The sequence below is a fragment of the Manis javanica genome, chromosome 5 (genome assembly GCF_040802235.1).
Source record: "Manis javanica isolate MJ-LG chromosome 5, MJ_LKY, whole genome shotgun sequence".
In the NCBI taxonomy this organism is placed as follows: Eukaryota; Metazoa; Chordata; class Mammalia; order Pholidota; family Manidae; genus Manis; species Manis javanica.
In genome coordinates, this window is record NC_133160.1 from 140422906 (window position 1) to 140441904 (window position 18999).

The 18999-nt window shown below is 36.8% G+C and overlaps 1 protein-coding gene across 7 annotated transcripts in view; it reads left to right on the forward strand.

Annotated features, from left to right (window-relative positions):
• The window catches only part of APBB2 (amyloid beta precursor protein binding family B member 2), a 381148-nt gene that overhangs the window by 104043 nt on the left and 258106 nt on the right, over positions 1-18999 (forward strand). For 6 of the 7 annotated variants that reach the window (XM_073237712.1, XM_073237714.1, XM_073237708.1 and 3 more), the window contains exon 3: positions 1546-1651. The exons of the other annotated variant lie outside the window; for it this stretch is intronic. The gene's annotated coding sequence lies outside the window, so the exon portion shown is untranslated. The remainder of the gene's footprint in view (positions 1-1545; positions 1652-18999) is intronic. 7 annotated transcript variants of the gene reach the window in all.

Below are 18999 nucleotides of genomic sequence, written 5' to 3' on the forward strand. Positions count from 1 at the left end.
AACCCTAATTTTTTATGGGAAAATTAGGATCAGAGAAACAACACTCCAACACCATTACCAGGGACACATTAAAAAAATAAGATAGGAACTGAATAAAAATTGTAGCACAATTTTACACATAATAGGTGGTTAAGAAATAAATAGTACAATAAACATGGCCCTTTACCTTGACAAAGTCCTGATGTTTCCTTGTAGACCCAGGCCCCGGAAGGGTTGGAGCTTGTGAGATACTGTGAAGTGGTGGAAGGAGGGTTAACTGAAACTGGAAAGAAAGTTGGGGCTCCCAGTGTGGATGGGTGTGGCTCATGGCACACTGGTGGAAACTGAGATTGCTGGTGGTTATTTGAGATATGGATTCATGTATTCTGCGTATCCTTACACAGCTGGATACTGCCTGGGTGCAGTCGTCTGCTAGCACCTAGGGTTTCTTGCAGCAACATCATGCATAAATATGAAATTCAAGTTATGCTCAAATCGTTCCCTGATAAAGCAATCTTGGAACAAACACAAGTGTTGGAAGCACAAGCATTACAGTATAGTGTGCAGTAATATGGAGATGTCGAGGGGATAGTGTACTTTTTTCTATCCAAAATAGACTTAATACATGTAAAGCACTTAAGGAAAAATCTGGTACAAGACTCAACACTGTATAAGTGTTGGCAGCAACAATGACAATAATGATAACTAATGCCTGTTGATATTTTGGGGTATCTGCTTTTCAGTTAGCCCTGCCTGTGGTAGCAGGGTTTTCCGCCTCCTCCTATTGACCTGTTTCTCAATCTCTTGTGGCTTTTAAATGGTTCATCATGCTTCTTAGAATTATATCTAGCATAGAGCCCTGAGTGAGAGAGGCTAAGGATTGCACAGACTTTAGGCTGTAGTTGACCTGAGGCATGTGTTTTACCTACTCAAACTTCTGGAACTTATGAATGAGTTATTACCTCTGTATTCATTCCCAGGATTGTTGGAGAAGGAACTTTTGTTTTGAGTGAGCTTATTATCATGCAGAATTTTCAGATTTATTAGAAAAATAGTTAATACAACTTCCTATTCTCACCTGCAAAAGTGAAGTGTGCTTAAATAAATACATGGGAAGGGTATTTAGAAGTTGATGATTTTAGGTTGTTTTGTTCACTTCTATTTACAACTGCTTCTGTGTTTGTGAGATGAGCTCATCTTTGGAAGGTGGGGCAGGCAAGTGTGATTTCGGAAGACCTTCCCTCCCAAGTCAAGTATAATTAGAAGTCCATATCCTCCCTCAGTTGCTTTTTATGACTCTCTGAGAAGGACATTTTTACTGTGAACAGTTGCCAAGAAGCCTTGCTGGTTCCTGCTTTAGTAACTTTAATAATGATGACAGTTCAAAATACCATCTAGATTTAGCAAGCCTCGTTAGTATTGTCTGAAGGAAAAGTAGCTAACATAACTCATCATTTATAGTGTATTTTAATTATTCAAAGAGACTCTGAATAGCCATGGGATGTTTTGATTTTTAATTCTAAATCTGACTTTGAATTTCAACTCTTGTTTCTACAAAATTTTTAGATTTATTTGTGCTGTCTGACCTCATTGAGTGATTGCTGTTAATTAACAAGACTTTGTGGGAAAAGGGAACTTGCCTTCTGAGCTTTGTACCAAAGACCTGGGAAAAGTAAGTAATTTTCTAACTTGCTATTTATTATTATTATTATCCTGTTATACTTCATTCAGAAAGTTTACAGTGGGACTGTGGCATTTCTACTTTTTGCTTTGTAAGTTTTATATGCACTTAAGGATTTGAAACACAGAAAGGGACTCAGGAGACCTTTAAAAAAAACCTTCCAAAAGATTAGGATGACTTTCTGCATTCTGTCATTTCTTCTGGATTTCATAAATGGAGTCCCCAAGATTGTGATAAAACCTTTTACCAGGTGTGCAGTAGATGAATTAAACTTTAAAGGTAAGACAGTGTAATATGTTGTGATAGAAAAGTGAATCCAGTTTTCTGAGCTTCATGAGTTTTAGACTTTTAGATAGGTGCTTTAGTTCTGAATTTTTGGAATAAGAATGATATCTGTTTGGTTCTTTTTTTATCTGGAAGGGAAAACAAAATGTCAAATAATTTGTTCAGAAAGTCCCTCCTGTAGCGTGGTCTTGGAAGAATTGATGCATCTGTCAGTTTTATTATCTTACAACTTTTTAAAGGTACTCTGAGATAGTCTAATTGTGACACCTGTATCAGTGGTTTTGCAATCTTTTAGAAAAAAGTGCTTGGGGCCGTAAAGTTCAGTTTTATTTCTCAATCGTTTTGTAAAGGTAAGATGTGCCTTAAAGATAATAAAATCTGTCTACTTTTTTGTAGATACTAGTTGGAAATATAAATGGCCCATAAGAATGTAAGCAAAACAAAACATGCACACATGCAGACACACAGAAATATTCTTTCTGGCATGTTCCAGAAACAATAACATTGGCAATAGAAAGTATTCATCCATTAAATTACTAGATAGTTTTCTAAACTTTGTATGTTTTGTGTCTTACAGCTCCTCTACATTTCTGACAGTACAAAAGAGCTAGTTTAAACATGTCTAGTATAAAACAAGGCAGAAAAGAACTTTACTGTAGAAGTTCCATAGAAGCATTAAACAGTAAGGTCAGATTTTATTGTTATATTGTATGTACTATAAATTTTTGCTTATGTTAAATTGTATATTTTGTAATTATAATAAGGTAAGGCCTTTAGTTGTGAAGACTTTTCAAAATTAAATAAGATATTCATATTGAAAAAGATAACATACATACACATACACGCAGTATTCATATGCCATGTATATAATTTCTGAGGGCTGTCAAGTCTGCTAACATATAAATCAGTTGAAAGCAAGGACTTAGAAAATTTTCTCCAAACTCTTTTTTTTGTTATAGTGAAGTACTGTTGTCAATAGAATTTAAAAAATGATAGCTGTTTATTTGGTTGAATTTTATAGTTTTGTATTAACATATTAACCTGACAATAAAAGAAATCATGTGCTGTTGTTGTTATTCAGTGTTGGAAAGATATTAAAAGAGGATTATGTTGGAATTCACCAATCTGTCCACAGAAGTAGAATGAAAAGGGCAAAAGATTAAATTCTCTGCCCTTCAGGATCCAGATATTTGCAGTAGTGTTTAGATTGGAGATATGACTTAGCCCCAGAAAGTAAGCTACTTAAACTGCCTTTCAAATAATTTAGCATCTCTTTAAAATTTAATATAGTCTCCAGTGTAATGTTTTCCTTCCCTTATACCAAAAATTCCCTTTCTGACATTGTTGTAGAAGTTATGTTTCCATATACAAGGCATCTTGTCGGACTTTTGATCACAGTAAGAAGCTGAAGCCTGCTCCAGTGTTACAAGACGGATCACAGCAGAAAGATCCCTGTTCACTAAAACTGATGTCGTAGGTGAATACATACATGGAAGGATGTTCACAATTTGCCTTGAAGTTTAAAAAAAAGAAGGTGGTTACAATGCATAACTATATTCCACATGAATCTAGTCCTGAAGAACTAGTTATATGGAAGTAAAGACTAAGGGAGAAGGTGAAACAGGGGCAGGATGGAAGTTCTTTCTGAAATTTACAGAAGTCCTGAGAACAGGTTTCCTATAGTACTTTGAAAACTGTAAGGGGTATTTAAATGTATTGGTGATTTCCCTTTGGGGAGGCAAATGCAGTTTTAGGGAATAATTCAGAACCCTAAACAACCTCCACATGTCTTTTGAACTTCCCTTTGTCCTCTCCTTTTATTTTCTTCTTAATCACAAATGTGTTTTCAAAGTCTTTGTTGTCTCAAGTATTTTATTTAATTATTTGAGGTAGATTTCTGGAAATTTGAAACTGTATTATTGACAAAATATAGATGTACTTTTGAAGAATTAGTCATGGATTATTTAAAAAGAAGTAGCAAATAGCTTCTATTTTATTATTCTCTTTAACACATGTACATATTTTTCTGTTACTACTATAAGAGTAGTATGTGCTACAGTCAGTATCCTGTTTGGATATCCTGTCTTTTCCATTTAACACTAAGTAATGAATTCCCATGATAATAAATATTTATCTACCACATTATTTTTAGTGAAGGAGAAATAATTGGATCTTAGTTTTTTGTTTAATTTGAGGCTATACTGGCTTTCATTTGGAACGATACATAAATATGTAAAAAATGGTGTAAGTTATTGATCTGCAGAGAATAGACTAGGATTCACTTTCTATAATCTCTATAGTGCTTATTGTAACCAGACGTGTTCTGAATAGGAGGCTCGTGGGACTAAATATATGTTCAAAATTGTAAGTGTCACTGTCTGACAGGTACTGTGTATAGCGCATTGTGTCTTCTTTGGCCCCTTTGTTCTTTTACAGGAGTGCATATGACATGTTTCTCCTGCTTAGCTGTCTTCATCAATTTTTCTGTACCCAAGGAAGGATTCTACTTACGTATTTCTCCTTCCCAAGAAACTCTTAGTATTTCAGATGAGGTGACTGGTACAGAACATTGCAGGGGCTTTGGAATACAACTTACTGGAGTATACTGCAGTCTAAAATAATTGGAGACGCAAAATGTCGTTCGACTTTTGCTTGTGTTCTCAATTGCAAGTTCATTATTAAGCCAGCATTTGTAGTGCAACTCCTATGTGCTAGGCACTGAGTTACGAGCTCATTAGCCAGAGATGAGTGAGCTATGCTTTTGCTTTCAAGGAACTTAATTTGAGTTTCAAATTCAGAATCAAATAACATTTATTTATCACCTACCATGTGACAAGCAGTGGACTGGATGTTCTTAGGTGAGGTGTTTGATCACTAAAACTTAGTAATGATATTTATTGACTTATCCCCTGCAAAAAAGTTATGAATAGAATTTTCTAATCTTTCAAATTTTTGTCCTCCATTTATTTTTTTCAACTTCTGGTGTCTGCTACTACTTGTTAGGTTAAATTCTAAATGGAAAAAAAGTTAAAACTTAGAGTGATGACAAAATACATGTATATGTGTGTGTGTGTGTGTATACACATTTAAAAAATATTTGGAAACCTGTATACATATTATGTGGTCATAATTTCTCCTATTCTTAGTTTACATGAAACAATTAAATTTATCAACATTTTGTGGCTCTGTCTGGACAAGCGTGGAAGCCTTGGTGTTAGGTCACTGGATTGTCCCAGTAATTCTTGGGGAAGGGATTATTATTGAAACTTGGGGAAAGTGACTTGCCCACATTCACACAGCTAGAAAATGTTTGAGTTAGGACCCCAACCCTGATCCATCTAACTTCAAAGCCTGAGCAATGTCCTCCCAACTCCCAGGAGCTGGTGGGAAGGTAGACTCGTAAGTGCCATGGGCCTGCTGGGGATGAGGCAGTCATTTCAGCTAAGGACTCAAAAAGTATGTTTGCTTCATTGAAGAGCTGGAATTGAAATAAGCCTTTTAAGGGCTGAGTTAGAAAACAGAAACCGAGAGAGTAGTTGGGACTATAGGATAAGCATGTGCTGAGACACAGAGGAATGGAAGCTCCTGCCATGTTCAGACAGTGGTAAGAATGCTGCTCTGCTGGGCTGTGGGGTGTGTTGGAGAGCAGAGTAGGTTCTGAGATTGAAAAGCCTTGGTGCCCGAGTGAGGAGGCCACATGTGGGTGACACTTGAGACTTGGGGTTTCTAGGCAATATATAGCTGAAGAGTTTTAAGGTAGAAGTAATTGCATAATCAGATGGGAGTTTTATGAAGATCATTTGGGCAGCAATGTGGAATAGACTGAAAAAGAGGAAACTGGAGATGGGAGACCCAGGGCTGCCATGTGAGGCTGTTCAGATTGTTCACTGCCTAAAGATATATGACAGTAGTTGTGACTGAGAACCATCCACCACATTACCCACCAAGCTGTGTGCTCATGAGATTGGGCCTGCTTAGAGAGGGCGCCTTTTAAAATTCACACAATGACATGCTGTACTTGCCTTTTGATTGCTTATAAAATAATAGGAAAGATAAGACAAAGAAATAACTGTGTACCCTAAGATCTAAGAGTCTGGAGGTGGACATAGTAATGTGTTCACTAAGTATATGTCATTGGACATGTTCCTCATCCTCTAAAAATCCATTTCGTCATCTTTAAAGGGCATTTGATAAGAGAATTTAGCAGAACCCTGGACAAAACAGGTAAAGGGCATTGGTAAGTAAAAGAGCTAGACATTCGAGATAGAGAAATAATAGGTCTGGAAGCCACTGCTGGCAGTTAACCCTGAAGTGTGCTGTGAACTGTATTAAGAATTTTACATATTTTATCTTATTTAATCCTGTATCAGTTTTGAGAGGTAGATGTTACAGCCCCATTTGAAAGATTTTGAAACTGAAGATCTGGGACGTTAAATAACCTGCCTGATGTCACATAGCTAGAGAGCGGCATAGTCAAGACTTGAATCCAGGTCTGTGTGACTCTCATGTTTATGCTCTTAACCTGTGTGTTCTGCTTAGAAGTAATCTTTTGTGTATGTTGAAATTCTACTTGAATCTCTCTGATAATATGTTTTGATTTTATGTTTTATTGTTTTTAACTTGGATTGGGTCATAGTTATTTGCATAATGTTTTTTTTTTAATATACTAGACTGTAAGATCCTGAGGACTGGGACCTACTCTCATTTTTTTTTTCTTTCAAAACTCTTTGCTCAATAAAATGTGTTGATAAACAAATAATCTCTAAAACTTTTTCTGTCTCCTAAAATTAAATAATTTTTTATTATATATGTAAAGCTTCAGTTGCAGTAATAGTCAACTAGAACTTAAAAAGGAGTCATTGGCTTTTAGTTTGAGACCTAGATTGATGGCTAAAGTTTCAGAAAATTCTTAATTGCCATTTTATCTGAAAAATAATGTGTGACTTGCTGTCACAAATTCAGTCACAAAGACTGAAGCTGAGACAAAAAGGCACTTGTACTTTTGGGAGGCTCTGCCAGCTGCACTTGCTTCTTTGTTGCTGTGGCAGGTTTAGAACTCAAATGTCTTAAATTATATTTTTGAGTCTGTATAAAATGTTACACTGTTATTCATGCAGGTAAGGACCTCAGTTTGTAAAAGTATGTGGAGCCCTTGTGCTGACGGTCACCCCTGGCTTGGTCCCGGCTAGACTAGAGATTTAGATAAGAAATAGAAGTGCTTTCTGAGTTCAAGACAGATTATCAGAGGCCCCCAGGTCAGACTGCCTAGGTTTCCACCGTAGTTTCTTGGCTTTATGGACTCTGTGATGCTTGGAAGAAAGCATTTGTTAAATGAGGATGGGTAAGAAAACAGGTTGTGAAAATAGGTTCATGTGCCTGGTTCATTGGGAATTTAGGGAGAAAAATCTGCATCTAGGTGGGAGTCACTTTTGCTCAGCTACACTTTAAAGGAGGTCAAAAATGTGAGCCTGTAGGACAGAATTTGATGCTTTAATATTATGGCCCATGTTGATCCCAGGGTGACCCTTTGCTGTTTTTAAATCAGAGCTCACATTCTCTTGTATCTACTGCATCTGCTTTTGTGAACTGTAAGCAGGTAGTTTAGGCTTTGCTTCATGCTGTATATGCCCAAGGAGAGTAGGAAATGATGGCTTTTAAGTAAATGGAAAATGTTATTCCAGAGCAGCATTGCCTCTGGGCTTTGAAAAACCCTGAGGTTTCTTTCTTCCAGGAGAGTAGCACACAGGAGCTGTGAGAAAGGAAACCAAACCCTGGGGAAGTTTCATAGCTTGCCTCTGCTGCTGTCACTGAGAAAGAGGAAGGTTAAGACCTGTAAATAGCTCTCATAGCCTCCGTAGGTTGTAAGTTCAGGTGTGCTGGAAATAGAGCCCAAGGGAGCTTCTTATTCCCCTTGGTCACTGCTTGGTCTGGGGGCAGTCAAATAGCAGCAGAATAGCTCAGAACATTGCTTTATAGCAAAAAGAAACTCATGCCTGTCTGTCACAGTGCTTGTTTTCTTTATAAATGTGAAGTTGCCTGAAGACTAGTGATGTTATTCCTTTTTAAGGTTTTATGCCTTAGACTGCTGGAAGGGCGAGCTACCTGGATAAAAATACTCCTCAGACCCCATCTTATTCTTGTAGTTTTTGACTGCTTGGGTTTGTACTTTAAAGTAAGGGCAAACTTGGACTTTGTGATAGTGAAAATCTGGAGCTATCATAAATACTGAATTTAAAAACCATTTCCAGGATTACCTTCCCCCACTTTGTGACTCCTGCAAAAAAAAGCTTCAGTCTGCTCTGAGCTGGTAATCCCTTAATACTTGGATGTTTTGGTAGGGAAAATAAAATTGCATTGCGCACCTTTCCTTTTTACTTGTGGACTAATTGTTGTTCTCCTGAATTTAAAAGCAGATGTTAAACTCTTCCTTTGGTGCTCAATAGCAGACAGACTCCAATTGTGTATTAAATCTCTTGATGCATATCTGTTGTTTGAATGAAGATCAGCTTTGGCGTATTAGATTTTGATGGTCACATTTTGATCTGAAGCCACAGAATGGAATGGCAATTTATTCTTTCATTCAATACACATTTACTGCATTCCTGCCTGGCCTTTTACATAAACTGTTTTCAAACCTCACATATACCAGAAAAACCTAACTAGATACAGTGCTATCTCTATTTTATAGATAAGAAAAATAAGACATGGAGTCATTAGAAAACTTGCCTAGGGTTAAGTGGCTGGAAATTTGATCTGGGGTTTTTGGCTATTACCAAAGCTGTTACTACTGTGGGGACCTCCTCTTAAGAGGGGATAATCAGCAGAGCAAAGATCTTGAGGTGTTGGAATCAGGAAAAAGCAGTAAACCATGAGCCCCTCATTCATTCATTTACTCAACAGATATTTATTGAGCGCCTATTCTGTGTTAGACACTCTGCAAGGTGCTGGAAATTCAGTGGTGGGCGAGACGAAATCAGCTCCGAGGAGGAAATAGGAATGTGAGAAAGGGTTTGCCTCTGCAAAAGCTGCAGTATCTTGGTGGGAGAGCTTCCCTAAAGTTTTTTAAGATCTAGAAATTTTGACACATTAACAAAAGTTTAGTTGCTTATTCTTTTCTATCAGTATATATACTAAATTACCTACAAATACCAGAGCGGTGGCTTCACTAAACCTAGCTTTGCAATTGTACTCCTTGCTTGAGCTGCATAGGACATGCAGTAATGAAGCTGGACTGGAACTGTATTGCCTTTTAAACAAAGTGTTGCATCAAAAATGTGAACACCTACTTGGCAAGGCTGTAGCTAAGTGAGCTCTGAATTAGATACATTTTCTGTAGGAGGTACTTAGCACAGTGCCTGGTCTGTAGCAAGTACCCAGGAACTCTGGTTCTTTGGGTCAGTGATGGGAAATAAAATGGGGAGGAGAGGGGAAGGGTATAAGTTATGGGGAGGGGTATAAGTTATGGGGCATGGGGAGGGGTATAAGTTAAGGTAATGTCAAGGAGGAGTGTTAAGGGTGGCCATAAAAGTGATAAGTAAGCGAGGGGACCACATGACACGTGATGGACTTAATTCCCATGTACACATTTTGAATAACCAAGGAGGGAGGAGCTGTATTTGGGAATTTGGAAATGCCATGGGGTTTGGGTATTTGAGAGAGACTGCGGCCTTCTTTTAGTCTTACACTTTGGCTCTTCTGGCTTTCTGTTCACACGTGAATCCTCTGTGTCCCCTTTCCCATCATCATCTTTGTTCCATTTTTTGAGACTTGTTTTTTAAGCACAGTATTTGGTTCCTTAGTAAGTTAGATGACTATGTGTCAGTTTGCTGTAACAAATCCTGCCTGCCCTTTCTGTTACTGTTTTTGATGCCCTCTTTCAATGTCAAGTGTTCTGGTTTGGATGATAAATTAAACGGTCACCCTACTAATAAGGGGAAAAACAAAAACTACACTAGTCAGATTACTTTGGTGAATTAACTTAATGTGGATGTAGCACCAGTAAAATTACATATTAGACTAGTGTCTAATCACTTATAGTAAGTTGAAAGAAGAAAAATGAATGGTAGCTGAAAACAATCTGTTGTAGAGAGAAATAAGTTCGTTTCTACAAAATGAACTTTAATTACAACAAATGGCTGGCATGGCCATATGAGAAAGGGCATTTAGAGGTTATCATGAAAATGAGTGGTGTTCAGGGAATCTAGCATCCTTCAAGAAAATCTCATCACTAGTTTTGATTTAGAGTGTCAGTATTTTCACAGCAGTTGTAATTCAGTTCAAATGCATTTTCATTTGTTCTCTAAGTATAAAGTAAAGAAAATAATTTCTTAGGCATTTTGTCAGAGGTTTAAAGAAATGGCTGGAAGGAAAATTGTTAAATTCAGATTTTTTCCCTTAAATCTGTTAACTTTTGTTGAAAAATGGTGGTAGTGCTTTAATCAAATGGATGGATTTAAAGAAACAAACTAGTATTTTTGTTACACAGATATACGAAAGCTTTCAGTATTCAGCTGATGCGTGACGATAATTGCAGTGTGAGAGTCAGATGGGGCATTAAAATCATGCTAATGACCAGTTGTTCCATCTTAACATCTTATGATAGTGATGCATTAACCTTCAAGGCCCATAGTTTATTTTTGCCTACACTGTTGTCTTCCATAGGAGGGTAAATTTCCAGAGCAGAGGGACTGTTTTTACAAAAAATCCTAAAATTCTGTTCGTTTTGGAGTTAAATTCTGGTTCTGCCACTGAGCCAGTTTTCTAGCCTATAAAATGGGAATAATGTTATTGATTGCTTAGAGTTTATTTATAGGATGATTAGTCATTCCTGAAAGTCAGATAAACATTAAATGTATAACACAAAGGCTAGCATTTTCCCAGGCTGAGGAATCAATAGTAGATACTGCCAATGGAGAGATGTGTTATTGTCGGAAGGAAGAGACTTGAAGTAGTTAATATGCAGCTTCTGGCCAATCAGAATGGATGCAGGCTATAAATATTCTGGACGTCATCACAGTGCTCCGAATATTAGCCTGCATTGTCTGTATCAGGAAATCTGTGCTAAACCTGTGATGATTTGCAAGGAAACCCATTATGTCTCCTACTTAAAAATTAATGCCTCCTCCTGTGAGATGATCAGGAAAGGACACATCTTCATATGATGAGGTGAACCTAGACTTCATGCCTAGATTCCTGTCCCAAAGGTTCTGTATTTCTTTGGGGACCTTGTTATCATTGCTACCAGCACTGTAATGACTCTTTGGCCACTCTGCTTCACCATTTTCCAGTCCATCCTTAGTCTGAAAACATGTCCTTAATTCCCTATAGCAGATAAAAGTTGAGTTTATGACTTTTAACAAAACCCTGAGAGTCTCATCAAATTGGCTACAAGATATGGAAGACCCAGATCATCCTCTCCAGGCCGCCTCTCAGGCCCAGACCCTCTCCCCACCCCCACCCCAGATGTGACTGTCAGCCCATCTGGACATAGAGTCCAGGCATCAGAGAGATTGAGGCCCTGGAAGTGGGAGGGGGAGTTCCCTCTTCCTTCAGCCAAGTCTTTCCTTGCTGGGGTCCATTTCTTACCTCAGGCTCTGCCTCTGAGGCAGATGATTGACACCGGGAAGACAACTGACATTGCCCAGGATAACTGACACTGGGAAGCCCACCTCTCACAAGGAAGTTTCTACAGAGATGGGACTGTGTCGTCACAACTATCAGAAAGTCTAGTATCAGTATAAGAGCTTCCGTATAATCCTAGAAGGTTCCTGGCCCAGGGCAGGGAAGAGTTGATTTAACCATATTGGACATACACTGATGTAGTTAAGAGTGTTCAAGAAATTGTTTTGTGATCACCTCACTTGTTAGGTGGGTCATCAAAAAGGAAAGAGACAAAATGTGTTGGTGAGGATGTGGAGAAAAGGGAATCCCTTGTGCACTTTTGGTGGGAATGTAAATTGGTATAGCCGTTATGTAAAAGAGCCTGGAGGTTCCTGAAAATACTAAAAATAGAGATACCAATGACCCAGCAATCTCACTTTTGGGCGTATATCCAAAGGAAATGAAATCACAATCTAGAAGAGATACCTGCACCCCCATGTTCATGTAACATTATAGCCAAGACACGGAGGCAGCCCATGTGGCCATCAGTATCTGAATGGAGAAGAAACCATGGTGTTTATGCATGTGACTATGTGTATAATTTAGCTATAATAAAAGGAAATCCTGCCATTTACCCCCACATGGGTGGACCTTAAGGCCATTATGTTAAGTGAAATCAGTCAGAGAAAGACAAATATTGTATGTTATCACTTATATATGGCATCTTTAAAAAATGACAAATTTATAGAACAGAGATATGGCAGTTGCCTGAGGTGAGGGGTCGGGGGTGGGGAAATGGGTGAAGGTGGTCAAAAAGGTACAAACTTCCAGTTATATGATAAGTAAGTTCTGGGGACACAACGTAGAGCACAGTAACTGTAGTTAATACTATATTGAATGTTTGAAAGTTGATAAGAGAGTAGATCTTAAAAGTTCTCATCACAAGAAAAAAATTTTTTTTTAAATTTTTATTTTGTTATCATTAATCTACAATCACATGAAGAACATTGTGCTTACCAGGCTCTCAAGAAAAATGTTTTTAACTGTATGGTGATGGATGTTAACTAGACTTATTTTGGTGATCATTTTGTAATATATATATATATCTCAAATCATGTGGTATGCCTAAAACTATGTTAATACAGTGTTATATATCTCAGTAAAACTGTAAAGAAAAGAAATTGTTCTCCATAGAGTTTTTCTGCCAATAGTTTAAGGTGGCATTCCTGAACTTAAGCTCAGGAGTTTTATTAGGGAAGATGGAGGGACACCTCGGTTGTCGTCCTGGTTTTGCCACCTGCTAGTTATGTGGCCTTGAGGTACAAAGGCATCTCTTCTTAGGGCCCTCATTTTCTTATCCATATAGTGATTTTCTTATCCATATAGTAATATTATTTTTAAGGTCCAGGTCAATCAGAAATTCTATAGATCTATAGTAACTCCTAAACGTACACAGTGCAATTTTTAAACAGATTGAACCTGCTTGTATCTGACGATGGTGGTTACTGTTCTTAGTACTACACTGGTTTGTGACTATAGGTGTTTTGTGGAGACCCAGGCATCAATCTCTGGAAAAGGCCATTCCTCCCTTTATTTGATATTATACTATTGTTTTGGTGTGCTTTTCAAGTACAATGGCAGACTTGTTTTCTGATAATAGGACAGGCTTACCAAGTGTCCCCTGTGATTGTCTCATACAAAAAGTCACAAATAAGGTCCATTGTCAGCCTGAATATTAGTGATGATGTCACTGTTTTAAATGTTGGATCATCTATATGTTCTAAAGACAGCTTCCAATGTGCTACACTGAGTCTTTTACCTTATAGCTTAATTATAAGTAAGTGTAACCTGGAGTGATTTGCCCTTAAAACTTATTAAAAGAAAGAACATGCAGATTTTTCTATTTCAGCAAAAATGTCATTAGGGTTTTGATAAGGATTGCATTGAATCTGTGTATCACTTTAGATAGTATTGACATCTTAACAATTTCAAGTCTTCCAATCTCTAAACATAGGACGTCTTTCCATTGATTTGACTCTTCTTTAATTTCTTTAAGCCACATTTTGTAGTTTTCATTGTATAAGCCTTTTGCCTCCTTGGTTAAGCTTATTCCTAAGTATTTTATTGTTTTTGATGCTTTTGTAAGTAGAATTATTGTTTTAATTTCCATTTCAGCTTGTTTGTGGTTAGTATATAGAAATGCAACTGATTATTGTGTGGGTTTTATATCTTGCAACTTTGCTGAATTTATTTTGTGTGTGAAATCTTTGGGGTTTCCTAGATCTGCAGTGGATTTTTATATCATCTGTGGACAGAGATAATTTTACTTGTTCTTTCCAATTTGGATGCTTTTTGTTTCTTTTTCTTGCTTAATTGTTCTGGCTCAGACTTCCAGTATGGTGTGCAGAAGTGGCAAGACTAGGTAGGCATCCTTGTCATGCTGCTGGTCTTGAAAAGCTTTCAGTCTTTCACTGTTGAGGATATTGCTTCCTTATCATCTAGGTACTCACTGGTGTAGCAGCTGTAATTTCCTTCAAGAACTGTTCCTTTGCATTCACGACTTGAGTTACTGTTTGACCCAAGAAGGCTAGCTTTTGGCCTATCTCGGCTTTTGACATGCCTTCCTAACTAAGCTTAATCATTTCCAGCTTTTGAGAGATATGCGATTCTTCCTTTCACTTAAATACTTAGAGATCATCGATGGTTAATAATGACCATAATTTAAATATTTTTGTGTCTCATGGAATAGGAAGTCCCAAGAAGGAAGAGACATGAAGGAATGCCAGTCAATGGAGCAGTCAGAACACTCACATTTATTGATTAAGTTTGCCATCTTTTATGGGTGCAGTTTGTGGTGCTCAAAACATTTACAATAGTAACATGAAAAAATCACTGATCACAGATCATCATATGAAATATAATAATGAAGAAGTTTGAAATATTGTGAAAATTACCAAAATGTGATACAGAGACACAAAGTGAACAAATGCCATTGGAAAAATGATTTGTTGATCTTTTTGAAGAATCAACTCATGTTTCGTTAATTTTTCTCAGGTTGACTTTTGTGATTTTTATTTCTTACACTAAGGAAATTGACATCATAAATTAGTTTCAGTATTAGACTTCTGAATTTTGTTTTTGTAGTTTTACAATGAATAAGACCCCTTTGCCTTACATATGTAGATGTATGAAGTGTTAAATAACCAATGCTCTTAAAATAATAAACTTGAGTCTTTCTGCCATTTTTTTTTCTTTTTGGGTGATGTTTTTGAATCACTGCTAATTATAGTTTGATCTTACAGTTTGCTTGCATTGTTTGATTATTCTCTCAGAGATAGTTAAGGCTTCCAGTTGGAAAGTTCCTTATATTTTCTTCATGTTAAACTGCAAAAAGTTCAGGTGAGATTAATTAACTTTGATTATTATTTTAAATAAAAATGGGTGAGCTTAGGAAAACTTACAGGACTAGTAGATGGAAAATTCTAAATTTTAATTTCATTTTTGTTAACCATAATGTTTCATTCACAGATCTGGACTTATTAGTTCTCCCCATCCCATTCCCCCCCCCCCCCCCTGCAAAAATTTTGACATTACCAAAATTCAGGGAGTGTCCCTCTTGGTGATTGTTAACCAATAGGCAGTTTCAGCATTACTTCTAAGAGACTGCTCCTCGAAACCATTCATTTCATAGTTACTTTTGTACGGGAGCTCATAATCTTGTTCAGGCCTCTTGGTGTAACCTCAGTTTCTCCTTGATAATCTATTTACTCAGTCCATTTGGATCAGATATATTTAATTTCAGGAACAAGATGAAGATTTGCCTCCTGTTGTGTGATGTCCTTGTTCCTTTCATGATCTCACTCCTTATATAGACCTGTTTATGAATCAAACTTATTTTTCTGTTTATAGAGATTTCTATCAATTGCCCCATAGATTTGTTAGCTCCTTGTTATCTCATTATCAATAATGGTCACTTTTCATTTGACCAATAGAATAGTTTCTTATACAGTTCTTTATAATATATTCTATTTCATTGGTTCTAAGATACATGTCTTTCAAATTTTACCATTCTTGAAGTTTGGTATATCTGTAATTGCTGACATTTTACAATTATTGGCAGCACTTTTGTTTTTATTCTTAGTATGTAAAATAGTGATGCATCTCCCCATAGCACTTGGATTTGATGAAATAAGTTACTATTAATGATTGTTATAGCAATTACTGTTAAAAATATAATGTTTAAATACTACTTTTACAATGCTACTGTTAAAATAGTATAGCTTTATAATAGGATTTATAAATGACAATGTAAACATTGTTTTACAAAAAGTTTAGAGTTGAAAAAAAAATCACTTATAAGCTCAATCTACTTAGACATGTATTTCTTGTATATTTTTCATTCCAGTTTTCTTTCACATACTATACCTTATTTTGATCTTCTTATTTGTTGTTAGTGTTATATCTATATCCTCTGTTGCAGACCTTCATATCTGTCATTTTTAGCAGTTCCATAATCTATCCAGGGGTTGACCATAGTAAAACAGCACATCGCCCAGTTGTAGAAAATTCAAAATATTGCCATTTTTCCTTTATGAATAATGCTTCAATGAACAGCTCTTTTGCATATTTTTTTATTATTAATTTTAACCATTTTCTTAATGAAATACAATTTCATAGAGGCTTCCTGAAATGTGTTTTCTTTTTAAGAATCAATTTTTATATTCAGATAAATCACTAAATAAGTAGCTACTATTATAGCACTATTTATTCATCCATTCACCATCAGTACTATATTGGATCATTATGTGTTCAGTAGGTGCCAAGAGCTAAGTATTAGAAGTCCTTTAGTATTTTATAGTCTAGTGGGAGACTCAGACTGGTCAAAAAAAAATACTGCTGCAATGATGAGCATTGTTGGAAAGATATCGAATATAAAAGAAATGGTAAAGTTCCTGAGTTGCATGAAATTGACTTTAGCAACATTGTTGATTGGTCCTTTGTGATATAAGAAGTGTGGACATACGAACATATTCCTGCCACACAAAAATTTTGAGAATTGTATAATAGACTTAATAATCTGGCAGAAAAGGCCCATCTGAGCTCTCTAACTGCTTTTCCTTCAAGTCTAGACCTTTTTTGGGACATCCAGTGTTTGTTTAGAGTTCTTCGTGTCATGTTTCTCCAATATGCTCCTGTTGTCAGTAACTGTGTCACATGCCTTGTTCCTGTTCTGCACCTATAAAAACTGCTGAGTTTGTAGTAAATGTTGAAGGATTAGTGGTTGACTTGCTTTCAGTTATGTTATCAAATGAGCAGCAGTATTTCAGCAGTTTTATACTTTGCTTAGAACTTCACTATCAGTTTGCATTCTGTGACATTATTGAAATTAATGCCATTTTAATGACATCTTGTCATATTCATTTCGTTAAAAAAGTTCAGGTTAAGAGAGTGTTTGAGAGATTATATAGTCCAATAGAGATTCTTATCATAAAAGCTTAAAAATCTACTTCTAGTGGTGGGCAGCAGAACCTACACAGCAAAATAAAACTCCTCTGTAAATTTCTGGATATCTTACCTTGTATATGGGGAAGTACAAAGAAATCTTTCTCTATAATAAGTATTAAACCAGTTTTGGATATAATGTCTGATTTTGAAATAGCCATTTATGTTGCCACCATTTGGAAGTTCATTAGCTAACTATGAAATTGCCTTCTTTACACTTGAGCATAAAAAACTGACCCTTATTTTTGACTTCCTCGGAAAGGTAGTCTCAGACACAGCTTTCGAGACTGTGTTCTTGGGATTTCCCCCTTCTTTTTCTCTTTTCTTTTTTGAAAAGCTGAACTGTGCAGTGTTCTTGACCACACGGTGGTGATTACACTGCATGTTCACCTTGATACACTCCCAGACTGCTGTGTGGAATCACCCTCCATTGTGATGCCCAGATGAACCAAAGGAGGGAGGCGGATCTGGGATTGACTGAAATAAATTTATTCAGATAAATAAATTTATCTAAGCTTCTCAAAGCACTGTGAGCATAGTGTAATCCACTTGGACAACTGTGGAATGGAACTCTTGTTTCAGCGGCCATCAGATGTTCCATGGGAACTGACTGCACAGAAGAAGACTGTATGGTGAAGATGGTTTGACAGTTGATAGAATTTGCAGTAGTGTTTGCATCACCAACTGAAATAAAATTAATTTTTTTCCCAAGTGATTTATAGCCTGATTTCTGTAACTGGGGATTGATCTCTTGGCAAGTCTTCATGAAGTAACACTGCAGGATGGGAAATTAGGCTTTGTGTTTATTTTGTAAGCCTTCGACACTGGGTGTGTACAGCCTTGTTCTGTACAGCTAACAAAAAATGTAGTTGTTTGTCGTGAAAGACTTCTTAAGTTTCCAGAAACAATGGGCATCACAGAGAGAGATTTTCTTTCTTTGCATCCACATTTCTATTAGTGACATTACTACGTTTGACTCTTATGAAGCCCTTTTGGTCTCATCAATAGTTTGTTCTAAGCTATCTATCTCAACCTTTAACTTTGCGCAATTTGTGTGGTAAGCCTGAGACATATGCAGACCAATTGCCTAGGGTTTAGCTTTCTCAGACTTGGAAGTCGATATGCTGCTGTGCACCGAAGTGATGGATGCAGCTTTTCAGCAACATTGATGTTTCTGTAGTTGAATACCTTAGTTTTCATTGGGATGCCTTAGTTTTCATTGTCATATTATGTGCAGTTCTTGACCACTGGTTTTCATAGGGCTTCATCTTTCAGAAAACTCTGCGTTAAGTAGAAAGACGAAGAAATTTGTTCTTCCTCACCCACTGTTCTTCTGCCCACTCACGACAGTAAGCATCATGAGTGTGAGTCTTTTGTCAGATGTAAATAGTAGCAACTCCCAATTCACAAAATAATTATATTCCCATGGCTCGTTGTGAAGTCAGTCACTGGTTTGGAACTTGGAATGTGTTTTCTAATGGGAACAAACAATTTAAAGAATAGATGAGCCTATTGAAACTTCTTTAACCCATAACATGGCAGCAGCATAGTTTCATCTGTTTCTTAAAACCTAACCTTCCCTGCTGTTTCTCTGTGGAAAAATGTCCTTCGTTCTGCTTTGTTATCTTAAGAAACATAAACATTTCATTCTTAACTTCAGTTAGTATCCAGTTATCTCTGCATGCACCTGTATGTGTATCCCACGGCAATACACCAGGCAGGATTCTTAGGTAGAAGCTATGGAGACTGGCTGAATGAGTTAGGCAGAGAAGTAATTTATGGAAAAGAGATTGTGTAGTTTCTGGAACTGCTGGAAGTTGGAAAAAGGGCAGGAGCAAATAGAGACTACACAGCCACATTCATAGCCAAGGCCACAGGATATGAATAGATTTTGGTGGTGTGGATCCTGTCACTGAAGACTGGACTGTGCTGATTCCCACTGACCACACCAC